The sequence below is a fragment of the Lolium rigidum genome, chromosome 2, assembly GCF_022539505.1.
Source record: "Lolium rigidum isolate FL_2022 chromosome 2, APGP_CSIRO_Lrig_0.1, whole genome shotgun sequence".
Taxonomy (NCBI): domain Eukaryota; kingdom Viridiplantae; phylum Streptophyta; class Magnoliopsida; order Poales; family Poaceae; genus Lolium; species Lolium rigidum.
Window position 1 is genome coordinate 209,961,631 of NC_061509.1, and position 19,035 is coordinate 209,980,665.

Consider the following 19,035-nt stretch of genomic DNA (forward strand, 5'->3'; position numbering starts at 1 on the left):
GGTTTACTAGAACTTCATGGAGCTCCTTTCCGGCCGCGTTCGCAGTTCCTCAATCCCGGAACAGGGAGTGACAGTCACGATTCTTTACACTCGCAGAGGTGTGTTGCTTTACCCATAAGAGATCTTAACCTTGGTGCCAACCGGGCAGCTTTCCCGTCCACACTTCCTTTGGTGTGAGGCCCGGTATAAGGTCTAGCCAATCATGTTCCTCCGCTACCTCGAACACCCACAATTTGTTGCATGCCCCGACCCTGGGTCCACGCCGGTCCCATTATTCCCGTAATTTCAGGGTGGACCCCGACCACGACGACAGTGCTGGGCTCTACCATACACTCCTACGCCGGTAGCTGCAACCCATCATAGACCGCATTACCGTGGGGAATTAGAATGGGATCCCCACCCTCCGGTTGTTCCGCAAGACACAACTGCTACGGCAAGCAATGCTTTACCATGGGGAATTAGAATGGGATCCCCACCCTCCGGTTGTTCCGCCGTACACAACTGCTACGGTAAGCGCATCCGTTGATGAACGAGAGGTGGAAACACTTTTGACTACTCTGTCCCACTCCGGATCTTATGGTTAACACGGGTATTACGGCACAAGAATCATCGGCGACATTTGTTGTTTAATCCTAGATGGATATAAACCCGTGCAATGGAACCTCCACCATATCAACACAATCCATGGTTCCATTGCCCACCACATAGTCATATTCATAGTTATGAAAATAGTGGTTTTGATTTTTATGCAATAGTGATAACCATAATACTTTGCAAGTAATTTGATAGAAATACTCAAATGGCATGAGCAAGTGATGAACTTGCATGAACACCGCAAAGTTTTGCGGTTGGAAGGTGTGGACTGACCCTTGTCCTCTCGTTTCTGAAAAATAGCATCATTGTCCGATAAGGGCAATGGTTAAAGAGGCAATTATGCATGATTCCATTTTTAGGGTTTGTTCCCCCTTCCGATGTCGTTATTATTTCATGTAAGAGGTTAATACTAAGAATAATTTGGGGATACTTGATTTAAAGTAAAATACAACCTTGAAATGTTGTCAAGGTGTTTTTAAAGTCCAAATGCATTAATGGACTTATTTTCATTATTGAAAATAATATGTGTGATTTAAATCATTATTTAAATCATCAAATTAAGACTTATTCTTCTTTGTCTTCAAAAATTCTCTTTGATATTTTATTTAGATAGAGAATTTTATGCTGATTAATTTTCATATTTTTACTTATTTTTTTAGAGCTGTATTTTATTTTATAAAATTCTTGAAATTATCATTTAAATGGGTATTTTGGAAATGTCCAAAATACCCCTCGGGCCCACTCGACGGGCAGCCGAGCTGGTTAGGTTGGACCAGCCCAGTGGGCTCGGTCCAACCGACCCAGTCGCTTCGTCGTCCTCCTCCCCGTAACCCTAATCCCCTTTCGGCTCTCGCGACACCAAAATCGCCTCCGCCGTCGCCGCCATGCTCCGGCCGCCTACGGCCATTATCGGCGACGAACTGGTGCGGATCTGGACCGCCTCTCGACGGCGGACATGGTGGTCCGCGTCGATTTGACGCTCGTGTCCACCTCGACTCTCCTCCAACGCGCCTGCGCCTCGGTCACACGGATCCGTGAAGGTCCGCCGTTCATCGGCGTCCCTGGCGCCGTGGTGATGCCGTGGAGATGCCGGTGTTGCGGTGATGTGGCGACCAGGCTTGGCTTGGCCTGGCGCCGCCGTCGCCCGGCGTGTGCCGCCGTGCCGCCACGGTCGTGCTCATCTGCTTCGCCTGTAAGTTTCTCCTCCTCTTTCCTCCTCTGTTACCTGTTCTATCTTCTTCTCTTCTCCCCTTCTTCGTCTAGCTCGGCCACTGGCCGACTTCTCCCTGTGGAGATGCTTGCCTTGACGAAGTGCTCGCCGCTCGCTACGCTTCGTGGCTTGTGCTTTGCCAGCCCAGTGCTGTGCTAGCTGATGTGTTGTGCTCGGGCTAGGCATGCCGCTGCGCTCATCGCTATCGCCATGCTTGCTCTAGCCTATGTGCTTGTGTGAATCGTGTCTGTGGCGTGTGCTTCCTTTGATTCATGTCTCTGCTCACCCTTGGTTATATATGTTATTATCCGGCTAGGTGTTCATCCGAACACCACTAGCCATTGATGTTGCTTGCTTGCTTATCGTCTGTAGCAGGCTCTAGCTCCCCTGGTTCATTATCGTGAGTGGTTCTTCTTTGTTTAGCAAGAGGCGGTGTTATTTATGTGATGATTATTGAGTTCGGCTCACGGTAGGTTTGGCTTGGCTTAATTATTGTCCATATACATCAATTCCTTGATGATATGCTTCTGGATACAATTATAAAAATGGTTTATGTGCTAGTCTGTGATCTAATTGTTGATAATCTGTGGTTGTTTAATTCATATAATTCATGTGTGATAATCGGTGGTTGATTCTAGCCTGCCCGGCATGCTTTAGCGAGCCCCGATGATCAAATGATCATCCCTTGCTTGTTGTCCGTGCCTTTACGGTACTTCACCCGGTGTCTCGTGTGACACTTATACTTGTGCTCGGTGTGTGTTAATGCTTACTCAAGCATCATCCGATGCTTGCAGGTGAGCCATTGGTTCACCGGCAAGATGTTGGTGCTTTAGTTACTTTACTTGTTTCATTTATCCGTAATTCCTTGCTTTACTAGATGGATAAATGATGTGAACTGTTTATCGGTAATGATCATATGGATGAATTTGATGTAGCTAGAGGGATGCCAACCACTGGTTGGGTACCCTAGCTCATACCGAATCCCTGGATAATGATGTGATGTTTTGGTGCATTTCTTGTGTGGATAGGTAGCTGTTGTGACCCTAGCAGGCTCTGTCTGCTTAGAAATGGTTGCTCCTACCTGTGTTGGCTTGCTGTGATTTGGGAAATATCTCACTGGAAGAAACCATGTTGGTTTTCCAGTACCATTATCATTGACAACAAAAATAGACAGGATCTGTCTAATATCCGATGGCTTGCTTGGCTTTAGGTGCTAGATGATTTTGGAATGGCTAGTTAGGGATTAATCCATGCTGGATTTCTCCGGTATTGTCACCATGCCGACATATCAATGTTCCCTTGGTGATTTCCTTCGGCTGATCTCCAGCTTGCTTGCACCAAAAGGCTTAGTAGCCGGATGATGGTACAATCCGGGTATTCTACCCATTTTGGCTTCTGTGACATATGCAAATGCTTATTTATGAGCAAACCAGGGTTTTGCTCAGGTTGATCTGTTTATACCTCACTCCAGCTCCTAGAAATAGTGTGTTGGTGTAGAGGTTTTGCTTCTGGTGGTTTGCTTGACTTGCCCTGCTCCTCCTGGTGGCTTGTGATTCTTGGTTTGGTTCAGTGGTGAGTTTGGACAGATTGAACAGCACTGGCTGTTCTTCTTGTTCTAGTTGTTCTTGGTGTTCTTGGTGACTTACCCTGTTGCCTGTCGATGGCTGAATCAAATGGCTAGGGTTTGGCTTGGAAAAGCTTTTATATGCCCAGCCATTGCATCTCTGATCGACAGCTCCACCTTCCCCTTTGGGTGACTCACTGTGTGTGTGTGTTGCATGCACACAGCCCTGTGAGCAGGCTGTGTGTGTGTGTAAACAAGTGCTTGTGCACTTGGACTCGGAACTTGAGCTGTGGCATGGATCAGCTCGGCAGAGACTTGATCATATCCTCTTCATTTTCATTATTTGCTAACCTGCCAAGTGGCAATGCCACTTGGCATAATGTGCTCTTTGGTGTGTGTGTGTGCAGGGATCAACCTGATGCTCCAAAGATCATGGAGATCATCAAGTTCAAGGCTAAATGAAGATTAACTTGTAGTGTTAGGATAGATCATTGAATTGTAATTTTCCTTTTCTTTTCTTTTTCTAATTATTCAATTCTTGTAATTTGTTGTAATTCCATAATTCAAATCTGAATATTGTAAAGACAATGTATTATGTGTGTGATGATCAATAAAGCTCAAAGTTTTCTCTAATGAGTTTTACTTTACTTTAATTGCTTATATTGTTTATAATTTATATTTTACTTAATGAATTTCCTCACAATTCAATATTTAGGGTAATTATTTAATATTTGAATTTGAAATTCAAATTCATCATTGGTTTGAATTCAACCATGTCACTTTATTTAGAATTCAATCATGCAAACTCTCCCCTCTCTTCTCAAAACCCTAAACTAGTGGAGTGAGTTGCAAGTTTGTCGCACTCTCGAAACCCTAACCCTGTAAGGTGTCGAGAGAGAAACTTGTCCCCCTTCGATGCAATTTTTGTTTAAAAGCGCGAAATTTCCCCGAATTTACTATGCAATGCACATCCCTTTCTAAAATCTACCCCTCGATCGTTTCTAAACCTGGGACATTACAGTCTTTCCCCCTTAAAGAAAACTTCGTCCCGAAGTTGTGGTTGTAATACCTGAACGAGTTCGGGGTATGTTTTCCTCCGGTCTTCCTCTTTTTCCCAGGTGGCTTCCCTCTCGGGGTGATGCTTCCATTGTATCTTGCAATACTTGATAGCTTTATTTACGAGTTGTTTCCAGCTCTCCTCGAGAATCTTGGTCGGCTTCTCGATGTATGTCAAGTCTGGTTGTAACTCGAGCTCATCATGTGATATTGGTTCATCTGGGGTCTTCAAGCATTTCCGAAGTTGTGATACATGGAAAACATTGTGAACTTGAGCTAACCTTCCCGGTAGATCCAATTCAAAGGCTAAACCTCGGTTCTGACTTAGTATCTTGAAAGGTCCTATGTATCTAGGGCTGAGTTTTCCTTTTACTCCAAACCTCTGGAGTCCTTTCATCGGGCTTACCTTAAGATAAACCATGTCTCCAACTCGTGGCTCCCATGTCCTCCTCTTCTGATCAGCATAACTCTTTTGCCGGCTCTGGGCTATCTTCAGTCTATCTCTTATAATGTCAATGATGTGTTGCTTTTCCTTGACATAATCAGGGTTAAACTCTTTGCTTGCTCCAGCTTCATACCAACATATCGGTGATCTACACTTTCTTCCATAGAGAGCTTCAAATGGTGCCATCTTGATGCTGCTTTGATAGCTATTATTGTATGAAAACTCTGCTAGTGGCAAGTGCTCCTCCCATGATCCTCCGAAGTCTAGGGCACAGGCCCTAAGCATATCTTCTAGAATCTGGTTAGTTCTCTCCGTTTGTCCTCCTGTCTGAGGATGATAGGCGGTACTATAATCCAACTTGGATCCTAAAGCTTCGTGTAGTTGCTTCCAAAATGCTGACGTGAATACGGATCCTCGATCCGACACGATCTTCTTGGGCACTCCATGTTTACTCACGATCTCTTTGATGTAAAGATCGATGAGTTTCTCTCCTTTATCTTGCTGGTTTACTGCTAAGAAGTGTGCACTCTTCGTCAACCGATCCACAATTACCCATATCATGTCCTTCTTTTTGTTGGTCATGGGTAGTCCAGTGATGAAATCCATTCCTATCTCCTCCCATTTCCATTCTGGAATAGGTAAAGGTTGTAATTTCCCTGCTGGACTCTGATGTTCAGCCTTCACTCTTTGGCAGGTATGGCATTCCGCCACATATTGTGCTATCTCTCTCTTCATATTGTTCCACCAGAATAACTCCTTTAGATCCATGTACATCTTCGTACTCCCCGGATGAATGGAGTATGGTGTTTGATGGGCTTCCCGGAGTATTACTTCCTTGATTTCAGCAATATCCGGAACACAAATTCTCTTCTGAAACCATAATGATCCAGATTCTCCACGGTGAAATTCTGATGGTCTTCCTTCATCTATCCTTCTCATCTCCTCCACGATGAATGGATCATCCAGCTGACCCATCATTATTTCATTCTTCAGGTTAACATTCAACTCATCGACTATTTGTAAAGCCGATAGTCCCTCATGAGCTTCCTTCTCCCAAAGTTGTATTTGGGCTTGACTTATTTCCTTCCTCAACTCCGGTGATATTTCTTGTTCCACTCCGCCAGTGCTCTTCCTACTCAAGGCATCTGCTACAACATTGGCCTTTCCTGGAGTGTAATTGATGGTCAAATCATAATCCTTGATTAATTCTAGCCATCTTTTCTGCCTCATGTTGAGTTCCTTCTGAGTGAAGAAGTATTTGAGGCTCTTGTGATCCGTATAGAGCTCACACTTGGCTCCATAGAGAAAATGTCTCCATGTTTTGAGTGCAAATACAACTGCTGCTAGTTCTAAATCATGTGTTGGATAGTTCACTTCATGAGGTCTGAGTTGCCTCGATCCGTATGATATTACCTTCCGATCTTGCATGAGTACACAACCCAATCCATGTTTGGATGCGTCGCAGTACACGGTGTAATCCTTGCCAACTTCGGGAACTGCTAACACCGGTGCTGTGGTGAGTTTCTCTTTTAGAGTCTGAAAACTTTTCTCACACTCATCAGACCACACGAATGGTGTATTCTTCCTTAACAGCTTCGTCATTGGTCCTGCTATTTTGGAGAATCCTTCAATGAACCTCCGGTAATATCCTGCCATTCCGAGGAATCCTCGGATTTCCTTGACAGTTTTGGGTGCTTCCCATTCTAGAACTGCTGCTACCTTACTCGGGTTAACAGCTATTCCATCTTTACTAATGACATGACCAAGAAATTCCACTTGATCTAGCCAAAATTCACACTTACTAAGTTTGGCATAGAGTTGATGTTCCCTTAGTGTTTGCAACACTAACCTCAAATGTTCAGCATGTTCAGCCTTGTTCTTGGAATATATCAGGATATCATCGATAAATACGATGACAAACTTGTCTAGATATGGCATGAATATCTTATTCATGAGATTCATGAATATTGCTGGGGCATTGGTCAATCCAAAAGGTACTACAAGGTATTCATGGTGTCCATATCTTGAGACAAAGGCGAGTTTCGGAACGTCTTCCTTCTTGATCTTTATCCGGTGATAACCGGATCTTAGATCAATCTTGGAAAAGACTCCCGCGCCTCTAACTTGATCAAATAGATCTTGTATTCTTGGAAGTGGATACTTGTTCTTGATTGTGACGTTGTTTAGATTCCTGTAGTCTCCGCACATCCTTCTTCCTCCATCTCTTTTATCCACGAAGATCACAGGTGATCCCCATGGTGAAACACTCTCTTGAATGAATCCCTTTTGTTCCAAGTCATCCAATTGCTCCTTAAGTTCTTTCAACTCCTTGGGCCCCATCTTATATGGTGCTTTGGCAATCGGAGTCTGTTCCTGGAATTAGGTCGATAGTGAATTCTATCTCCCTATCCGGTGGCATACCGGGTAATTCCGCAGAAACACATCCTGGAATTCATTTACTACGGTATATCTTCTAACTTCACCTCCTTCATGCTGTTCAGCTGTAGCTCAACTTCAATTTGTGTATGTTTGTCGCCTTGGTAGATCATTCTGCTTCCATTGGGACTTTTCAATGACACCGTTTTGTTCACACAGTCGATCAATGCTCCATTAGCTTCTAACCAGTTCATACCAAGAATGACATCAATGTCCTTCATCGGTAAAATGAACAGGTCCGCGTCGAACGCGCACTTATTGATCATAATGACTTGTTTTTGTTTGGCATGGGTTACTACTATCGTTCCCCCTGCGAAAAGTATGGTTATGGGTGTATCTAACTTAGTGCAACTAATCCCATGTTTGATGATGAATTGTTGAGAAATGAATGATGTAGTTGCACCAGTATCAAAAAGTACTTTGCCAGGATGAGTGAGTATCTGGAGCGTACCTATCACCGCCTGGTCAGAGTTGACCACCTCCTCCAGACTAGTGCAGTTCAGCTTGCCGAAGGGCTTCTTATTCTTCCAGCTCCCTCCGGTGTTTCCTCGTCGACCTCCACCTCCTACGGACCGACCTCCTCCGGTGTTTCTCTTGGGGCAGTCCTTCGAGCATGTGCCCCTCCCGGCGACAACCAAAGCATATAATCTTTGGCTTCTTGCAGTCCTTGGCGAAATGCCCCGTGAATCCACAGCTTCTGCAAACTATTTGATTTGCAGTCTGGAATGCCTGATTCTTCCTACTACCGTAGTAGTTGCTGTTGTTGTTGTTGTTGCTGTATCTGGGCTTGAAACTCAAGCTGGTATTAGGCTTGTTACTAACAAACCTCTTAGGCTCAAACTTGGCCTTTTTCCGCTTCTCCTCCTGCAATTTCCTGAAATCATCTTCCAGAGTGATGGCTGCATCCACCAACTCTTGAAACTCCGTCGCTCTCATCATACGGAGCTGAACCTTGAACTGGGGACTTAACCCCCTCAGAAATCTCTTTTTCTTCTTGTCCTCGGTGTTGACTTCTTCAACGAGCGTACCGGGACAGTTTAGAGAACTCCCTGACATAGGTCAGGATTGCCTTGTCCTTCTGCTCGAGACTTTCAAATTCTCGACGCTTCAGCTCCACTATACTTTCAGGGACATTGGATTCCCTGAATTTCCTCGTGAATTCCTCCCAGGTAAATACCTTTCCAGCCGGATAAACGGCTACAATATTGTCCCACCATGATGCGGCAGGTCCACATAGCAGATGGGTAGCATAACGAACCTTCTCTTGGTCGTTACATCCAACGGTGTTGAGCTTTCGCTCAGTATCCATCAGCCAATCTTCCGCGTCCATTGGCTCGGGCGCGTATGCAAAAGATATAGGCTTAGTGGTTTGGAAGTCTGCTAATGTGACTCCCGGGTTCTCAGGTCTCTCCACCCTGTTTTGCTGCAGCAAATCATGGAAGAATTTGTTCTGCTGCTCCAGTGTTACACGCTGTCTCTCCTCTACCAGCTGCATGTACTGGATAAAATTTTGCTGCGTCATGGGTGGTGGTGGTGGTGGAAACTGATTCCTGGCTGCTTCATCAGCCTCTTCCTTTTGTTTGGCTTCACGCTCCATGCGCTGCGCTTCGGTCTCCTCTCCTAACGCTCCCGACATAACCCCCTAGTTCCGCAACACAAGATGATACTCATAATTACTCCATGCGCAAGTTTTCCGAGCTCAACATTGTGCACGAGAACTAGTCACGCAATGGAAATCAAGAAGCAAATCCAAATCATACAAAACATATACCATATATTTACATACTTAAGTGGTCTTATTACAATACTCAAGTCGATGTGAGTATGCAAACTCACTTATTAAAGTATATATACAAATTTCTACAAAATATTACACTCTACAATACACGTGGTACTTGTGTATTGTAGCTTTGCTTCTCTTGGTAGTCTCTAGTCGATCTTCACTCCCGATACATTCCAGGCTTCCATCCGGTCGAACGTGTTGTTCTCCTGACAAAACCTGGAACATAAGGTCTCCCCGTTGGCTGGTAGTCGGAATCCGATGATGATCCTAGGGCGAAATCAGTGTTCACGAACTGATCATTCAGTGCGTCATAATCCACCCATCGGGTGTACTCTCCTGTAGCCACACCATAAGGGTTACCAAAACTCATACCCGACTCAACTTGTGTCGGATATCCTCCATCCACTCCTTCATTACTAGGATAGCTCGGTTCCGGGTTGTTGCGTCATCATTCATCTCCCCATCATAATACTCAGTAGTACTATGGGTTCCAGTATCATATCCCCAACGCCAACCCCTGGAATTCTCGATAGGAGTCTCGGAACGCTGCTTGTTTCCGGATTCCTCTCCGCCCTCGTATCCCCCATAGGAACTACCCAGGTAGTTCCCAGGTGTAGCAAGTGTGGGTTCACGTGCAAGTGGATCAATACTAATGTAGTCACCAGCTGAATAAACTGGTGTGTGCACCTCATTCTCCATAGGTTCCTTCCCCTTAATCTCCTCCTTGGGTTCAGTAAACTCCTCTAGCATTGTATCAATTGCTCCCGTCAAATGACGGTTCAACTGAAAGAGTAATGATATGAAGTTGCGGCTATTATCCATATATTTTGCCGCTGATATGGGTTTGCGTTTAGCATATTTGTAGTGGTTGAGCATGGGATCTTCTTCCTCCTGATTATGAGGAATATGGGAGAACTCGGAATCCATAAGCTCCTTCGTCTTATGTTCCCGTATGTCGGTTATGGCTCTCATAACAGCTATATGGTAAGCTGTATTGGTTGTCCTTGCTTCCCAGCTGGCATGACTACGCTCATTCCCAAAGATTCGGGAAGTCGCAGTCCTACCCTGCACTTGGCCAATACCGGACCATCATAGAACATGTATTTCTTTACCGGAATGCAGGGATCGCACCCAAATTCCAGGTAACATGGCTCGTAGGATATCTCGCAAGTCCTCCTTGGTACTCGTTCGGTGTGGAATCCATAACTTTCACGTTTCTTCCCGGTCGTGAACTTGCCATGTTGGTTGTAGAAATAGAAAGATTATAAGATTAGTAATAATGCATCATAATAGAGATAATAAAGAATTATCGCACTAAAAGATATGATTGTTGTATTCTCAATTGAATATACACCATATTTTTAGAGAATTCTTTATTAGTACTATTTGACTCCTAACGTTTGGTCCCATTTACTAGGTTCCAACCTAAGGTCAAAGCTTTTGCTCGATACCAAGCTGTGGTGACCACTGCATACCACCTGCATGTTGTAGTATGCCGATCGTTGATATAACATTCACGAAGTACCATTCCGCAAATATTACATCCCTCGAGTAGTACAACAGAACATAGCGGGGTCCATAACTCATTCATTGATTATTACAACTATCATACACATGTCATCTTGGAGCTCCTCTTGGGTCCTAAGAGGAATACTCCTGGGTTCGAGGCGAACCCAACTTAACTTACAATACCGAGTCTCATTAAACTAAACATTTATTTCATCGAGCAGCTAAATACTAAGAGTTCGGGCTGCTCGGTTACTACTACTATCGGTTATCTCTAGGCTTGATCTCCTCCGGAAGCCTCCCGGATCCGTAGACTATGAGATAGTCTACGCCTTCAACTCCTCCCGAGAGGTCTGGTTCCTCGTAGCCGATGATCTCGGCTCCATCATTGCCGTCGTAGTCCTCCTCCGGATGATTCGGACAATCTAAGCATGGGATTTAAGAGTGGTATGAGTACGAGCGTACTCAACAAGTTCATTATAGATAAGAGGTGTTTAATGCACTAGCTACGATATTAGACCAGAAAGTCTAATACCAATGCAAGTTTTGATAAACATTTCTTCAAGAGATTGCTTTTATTTCAAAGAGCTATGTCCGTCGGCCTTCACCGGTTTACTAGAACTTCATGGAGCTCCTTTCCGGCCGCGTTCGCAGTTCCTCAATCCCGGAACGAGGAGTGACAGGTCACGGTTCTTTACACTCTGCGAGGTGTGTTGCTTTACCCATAAGAGATCTTAACCTTGGTGCCAACCGGGCAGCTTTCCCGTCCACACTTCCTTTGGTGTGAGGCCCGGTATAAGGTCTAGCCAATCATGTTCCTCCGCTACCTCGAACACCCACCCTTTGTTGCATGCCCCGACCCTGGGTCCACGCCGGTCCCATTATTCCCGTAATTTCAGGGTGGACCCCGACCACGACGACAGCGCTGGGCTCTACCATACACTCCTACGCCGGTAGCTGCAACCCATCATAGACCGCATTACCGTGGGGAATTAGAATGGGATCCCCACCCTCTCGGTTGTTCCGCAAGACACAACTCGCTACGACAAGCAATGCTTTACCGTGGGGAATTAGAATGGGATCCCCACCCTCCGGTTGTTCCGCCGGACACAACCTGCTACGGTAAGCGCATCCGTTGATGAACGAGAGGTGGAAACACTTTTGACTACTCCGTCCCACTCCGGATCTTATGGTTAACACGGGTATTACGGCACAAGAATCACTGGCGACATTTGTTGTTTAATCCTAGATGGATATAAACCCGTGCAATGGAACCTCCACCATATCAACACAATCCATGGTTCCATTGCCCACCACATAGTCATATTCATAGTTATGAAAATAGTGGTTTTGATTTTTATGCAATAGTGATAACCATAATACTTTGCAAGTAATTTGATAGAAATACTCAAATGGCATGAGCAAGTGATGAACTTGCTCGAACACCGCAAAGTTTTGCAGTTGGAAGGTGTGGACTGACCCTTGTCCTCTCGTTTCTGAAAAATAGCATCATTGTCCGATAAGGGCAATGGTTAAAGAGGCAATTATGCATGATTCCATTTTTAGGGTTTGTTCCCCCCTTCCGATGTCGTTATTATTTCATGTAAGAGGTTAATACTAAGAATAATTTGGGGATACTTGATTTAAAGTAAAATACAACCTTGAAATGTTGTCAAGGTGTTTTTAAAGTCCAAATGCATTAATGGACTTATTTTCATTATTGAAAATAATATGTGTGATTTAAATCATTATTTAAATCATCAAATTAAGACTTATTCTTCTTTGTCTTCAAAAATTCTCTTTGATATTTTATTTAGATAGAGAATTTTATGCTGATTAATTTTCATATTTTTACTTATTTTTTTAGAGCTGTATTTTATTTTATAAAATTCTTGAAATTATCATTTAAATGGGTATTTTGGAAATGTCCAAAATACCCCTCGGGCCCACCTGACAGGCAGCCGAGCTGGTTAGGTTGGACCAGCCCAGTGGGCTCGGTCCAACCGACCCAGTCGCTTCGTCGTCCTCCTCCCCGTAACCCTAATCCCCTTTCGGCTCTCGCGACACCAAAATCGCCTCCGCCGTCGCCGCCATGCTCCGGCCGCCTACGGCCATTATCGGCGACGAACTGGTGCGGATCTGGACCGCCTCTCGACGGCGGACATGGTGGTCCGCGTCGATTTGGCGCTCGTGTCCACCTCGACTCTCCTCCAACGCGCTCGCGCCTCGGTCACACGGATCCGTGAAGGTCCGCCGTTCATCGGCGTCCACGGCGCCGTGGTGATGCCGTGGAGATGCCGGTGTTGCGGTGATGTGGCGACCAGGCTTGGCTTGGCCTCGGCGCCGCCGTCGCCCGGCGTGTGCCGCCGTGCCGCCACGGTCGTGCTCATCTCGCTCGCCTGTAAGTTTCTCCTCCTCTTTCCTCCTCTCGTTACCTGTTCTATCTTCTTCTCTTCTCCCCTTCTTCGTCTAGCTCGGCCACGCGGCCGACTTCTCCCTGTGGAGATGCTTGCCTAGACGATGTACTGCTGCTGCTACGCTTCGTGGCTTGTGCTTTGCCGGCCCAGTGCTGTGCTAGCTGATGTGTTGTGCTCGGGCTAGGCATGCCGCTGCGCTCTCGCTACTTGCCATGCTTGCTCTAGCCTATGTGCTTGTGTGAATCGTGCTTGTGGCGTGTGCTTCCTTTGATTCATGTCTCTGCTCACCCTTGGTTATATATGTTATTATCCGGCTAGGTGTTCATCTGAACACCACTAGCCATTGATGTTGCTTGCTTGCTTATGCTGTAGCAGGCTCTAGCTCCCCTGGTTCATTACTGTGAGTGGTTCTTGCTGTTTAGCAAGAGGCAGTGTTATTTATGTGATGATTATTGAGTTCTGGCTCACAGTAGGTTTGGCTTGGCTTAATTATTGTCCATATACATCAATTCCTTGATGATATGCTTCTGGATACAATTATAAAAATGGTTTATGTGCTAGTCTGTGATCTAATTGTTGATAATCTGTGGCTGTTTAATTCATATAATTCATGTGTGATACTGGTGGTTGATTCTAGCCTGCCCTGGCATGCTTTAGCAGGCCCTGATGATCAAATGATCATCCCTTGCTTGTTGTCTGTGCCTTTCTGGTACTTCACCTGGTGTCTGTGTGACACTTATACTTGTGCTGGTGTGTGTTAATGCTTACTCAAGCATCATCTGATGCTTGCGGTGAGCCATTGGTTCACCGGCAAGATGTTGGTGCTTTAGTTACTTTACTTGTTTCATTTATCCGTAATTCCTTGCTTTACTAGATGGATAAATGATGTGAACTGTTTACAAGTAATGATCATATGGATGAATTTGATGTAGCTAGAGGGATGCCAACCACTGGTTGGGTACCCTAGCTCATACTGAATCCCTGGATAATGATGTGATGTTTTGGTGCATTTCTTGTGTGGATAGGTAGCTGTTGTGACCCTAGCAGGCTCTGTCTGCTTAGAAATGGTTGCTCCTACCTGTGTTGGCTTGCTGTGATTTGGGAAATATCTCACTGGAAGAAGCCATGTTGGTTTTCCAGTACCATTACTATTGACAACAAAAATAGACAGGATCTGTCTAATATCTGATGGCTTGCTTGGCTTTAGGTGCTAGATGATTTTGGAATGGCTAGTTAGGGATTAATCCATGCTCGGATTTCTCCGGTATTGTCACCATGCTTGACATATCAATGTTCCCTTGGTGATTTCCTTCGGCTGATCTCCGACTTGCTTGCACCAAAAGGCTTAGTAGCCAGATGATGGTACAATCTGGGTATTCTACCCATTTTGGCTTCTGTGACATATGCAAATGCTTATTTATGAGCAAACCAGGGTTTTGCTCAGGTTGATCTGTTTATACCTCACTCCAGCTCCTAGAAATAGTGTGTTGGTGTAGAGGTTTTGCTTCTGGTGGTTTGCTTGACTTGCCCTGCTCCTCCTGGTGGCTTGTGATTCTTGGTTTGGTTCAGTGGTGAGTTTGGACAGATTGAACAGCACTGGCTGTTCTTCTTGTTCTAGCTGTTCTTGGTGTTCTTGGTGACTTACCCTGTTGCCTGTCGATGGCTGAATCAAATGGCTAGGGTTTGGCTTGGAAAAGCTTTTATATGCCCAGCCATTGCATCTCTGATCGACAGCTCCACCTTCCCCTTTGGGTGACTCACTGTGTGTGTGTGTCTGCATGCACACAGCCCTGTGAGCAGGCTGTGTGTGTGTGTAAACAAGTGTTGTGCACTTGGACCTGGAACTTGACTGTGGCATGGATCAGCTCGGCAGAGACTTGATCATATCCTCTTCATTTCCATTATTTGCTAACCTGCCAAGTGGCAATGCCACTTGGCATAATGTGCTCTTTGGTGTGTGTGTGTGCAGGGATCAACCTGATGCTCCAAAGATCATGGAGATCATCAAGTTCAAGGCTAAATGAAGATTAACTTGTAGTGTTAGGATAGATCATTGAATTGTAATTTTCCTTTTCTTTTCTTTTTCTAATTATTCAATTCTTGTAATTTGTTGTAATTCCATAATTCAAATCTGAATATTGTAAAGACAATGTATTATGTGTGTGATGATCAATAAAGCTCAAAGTTTTCTCTAATGAGTTTTACTTTACTTTAATTGCTTATATTGTTTATAATTTATATTTTACTTAATGAATTTCCTCACAATTCAATATTTAGGGTAATTATTTAATATTTGAATTTGAAATTCAAATTCATCATTGGTTTGAATTCAACCATGTCACTTTATTTAGAATTCAATCATGCAAACTCTCCCCTCTCTTCTCAAAACCCTAAACTAGTGGAGTGAGTTGCAAGTTTGTCGCACTCTCGAAACCCTAACCCTGTAAGGTGTCGAGAGAGAAACTTGTCCCCCTTCGATGCAGTTTTTGTTTAAAAGCGCGAAATTTCCCCAGAATTTACTATGCAATGCACATCCCTTTCTAAAATCTACCCCTCGATCGTTTCTAAACCTGGGACATTACAACACCTCTGAATTAAATCAAGTTTCATCAAGTCACCAGGAGGAGCAGGGCAAGCAAAGCAACCATAAGATCAACACAGAGGCAAACATCTACACCAACATCACAATCTAGGAGCTGGAGTGAGGTATACCAAGCATCATGGACAAACCAGATGGTTTTGTTCATATATAAGCATATGCATCAAGCACCCATAATCGACAGGGTGTGATACCCAAGTTATGTCATCATCTGGCTATTAAGCCATATGGTGCAAGCAGGAGCAGAAAGGCCACTGGTCAATCATCAAAAGGGAACAACAGATATGACAATAATTGCATAACTGAAGAAATCCAGCAAGAGATGAGAGCACAAGTCAGCCTAGTTACACACACTTAGCACCTACGACTAATTGACCATCAGACCTAGACAGAATATTGTCTGTTTGATTTCAACATCAAGAGCCACTGGCAATCCAATAAATGGATCACCCAGAAAGTATTTGGTAAGCAACAGCAAGCCAACAAATAGGGGAGCTACCCTAGGGCAGCACATGACTACTGCCAGGGTCACCTCAAACCCTAGAACAGCCAAACCAACAAGCCAAATACAAATATCATCACCCTGATTGGGTTCAAAGAAGGGCTAGGGTTCCCAACCACTGTGGGCATCCATCTAGCCTAAGCCAATCAATTGTGATGATCATCACTGTATCACAGTTCACATCAATTATCCACTTCATCAATTGAAGCAACACAGATAATTGATATTAACAAGCAAATCTTGGATTAAACATTTGCTAAGGATCCAGAGGATCACTGCAAGTATCAGCTGATGCTTGAGCAAGCACCAGCACTGATCTGTGCCACACACATACACCTAAATAGGTAACAGCAATGCACAGGCACAGGTAAGCAAACCAATTATTAGCTGTTGATGATCACAGGATCATCAGAACTTGCCATAGCATGCTAGGGCATGCTAGAGCATCACTAAGCAACAGAGCATGGACCAGACATTTAATTGGCCACAGATAATCAACAAGTGTTTCTCAGATAACCAAATGGATAATCAAATGATTGTATCCAGAAGCTCATCCAAGGCTGGATGAACCACTGGATCAAGATACATAAGTACAACACTTAGTGCTCATCACAGAACCAAGCAGTTAAACCAACAGTAATGCTCAATCAAGCATACACATGAAATTGAGCACAAGGGACAGCATACCAGTGCCCTGGAACTTGCAAATTGCAAGGAATACACATGGTAATCAAGCCAGGGCAGCCAAATTGAATACACATGAGAGTCTAGCAAGAATAGTAACTCGAACATAGGCATAGGGAAGGATCCAAGCCAGATATGCAAGATTCAACAAGCATGTGGCTCTGGAACATGCACAGTAATGTGCACAATCAAGATAACAGGAATTAAGCAAAGCCACTAGGCAGAATAGGGCAGCACAGTAGCTAGGATTCATGGCAGTAGCACAAGCAGCAGCAGCACACGCCACACAGCAAGCTAGGCGCAACAGAGCAGCAGCTAGCACGGCCAGAACCTCTACGAGGACAAGCAGGCCATGGTCAAGCTAGACGAAGAAGAGGTGAGGAAGAAGAAGTAGAAGGGAAGGAGAGGAACTCACCAGGGAGGAGGTGGCCGACGCGGTCATGGCGGCCAAGGCGGCGCGCGCCGGAGCACGGCGGCACCAGGCCTGGCCAAGCCAAGCCTGGCGACCACCACCACACCTAGCGCTGCACCACGCGCAGGGGAGGCGCCTGGATGAAGGGCCACGGCCTCTCCAACGCACGGCGGCGGCAGACGCCGAAGGTCTGGCGTACTGGCGGGTCGATGGCGAGCGAACGGCGGCGCCAGCGACAGATCGGCGCGGACCATCTGGTTCGCCGTCGAAAGGCGACCCAGATCCACAGCACCTCGTCGCCGGCGACGGCCTGGGGCGGCGGGGATAAATCGGCGACGGCGGAGGCGATTCTGGTCGCCAGAGCGAGAGATAGAGATTAGGGTAAGAACACGGGCGCGAGGTGGTGGGCGAGTGAGCGACCGCTCGGGTCGGTTGGACCCGAGCTGGTTTAGCCCAACCCACTGGGCCACCCTGACAGGTGGGCCCAGGGGCAAAAAAATGACTTTTCACAATTCAATAAAAACATGAAACTTCGAAATTCAATAGAAAATTGATAAAAGCTCTTAAAAATAAATTAAAAATATGAAAAAGGATCAGCATAAAATTCTCTATTTAAATAAAATATCAAAGAGAATTTTTGAAGACAATTAAGAATAAGTCCTAGTTTGAGGATTTAAATAATGATTTAAATCACACATATTATCTATATACCTAATAATAAAGGAGCTAACGTTTCCTTGGTTTGGTCCGTCGAGTGCGCCTTCGTCCGACCTTATTCACGTTTTCGTCCGTCGTCCCTCCGTCAGGCTCGCAAGGAAGTTTACAAAACCGATCGGTTACGATGCATTGTTTTTGCCGGTTTAGGCTACCATGGTCCGTGGAGGAGAACAACCCCACGACGATTGCATAGGTGGCTCTTTTCCTTCCTACCAAGAAACCTCGGTTCCCTATATATGGCGACCTCGGCGTGAAACCAAGGATACGAGATCGATCTATCCTGTACCCTCGAACAAACCGGACATCTCCGCTTCACGCACGTCGTCCTAAGGCACACCATCGCTCCCGTTAAAAGCGCCTGCTCATCGCCGTCGAGTGCGCCGCCTCACCGAAGAGCGCCGCACGCCGCCTTCCTACTCCCCATGATGTCCTACGTCGCCTGCAGGCCACGGATCGTCAACGAGACGGATGCGGCCGCGGTTTGTTTTGCTTTTCGTCGTACATCATCCATCTATGCTCGTTGACTAGCGCCAGTTACGTGTAGACGGCTGAGGTCCATCGACTAGACAAGCGCCACCATTGGACGTCGTGGTCAAGCTCGGGTTGCGGCAAGGACCAGGGGCGGTGGGTGTGAGGCTGCGCTCTCGGTGCTGAGCGATCAAGAGAGCGCAGCCAAGGACAAACTCCACAAGATCATCTGCTTTGTGATCGAGGTGCATGAGGACAAGTTGCAGATGATGCTAGGGATTTGCACATGCCATTGCTTGCCGCTGATGGTCTCAACGGGACGGATCCAGACGGGAGGGGCATGAGAGAGAGTAGACGTCGCCCTAAATCCCCAACTACCTTTCGACTGGATACTGAACCGGCGTGCCGCTCCGCCAAGTTCGTCGTACATCTCACACGTAGCTCTGCTGACTTTCTCGTGTGCCTGTCTGCGGCCTGGCTCGTCATCTCTATCGCAAGCAGGGAATTGTGGCCGTCTTCTTTTATTTTCTATGCAGAATTGTAAGGGGCGATGCGTACAATCACCAGTAGTATCATCGATGTGCACCGTACTTCAATTTTTTGTTAGCCATACATCTGTGGTGCTCTGAAGTAAAGACGAGA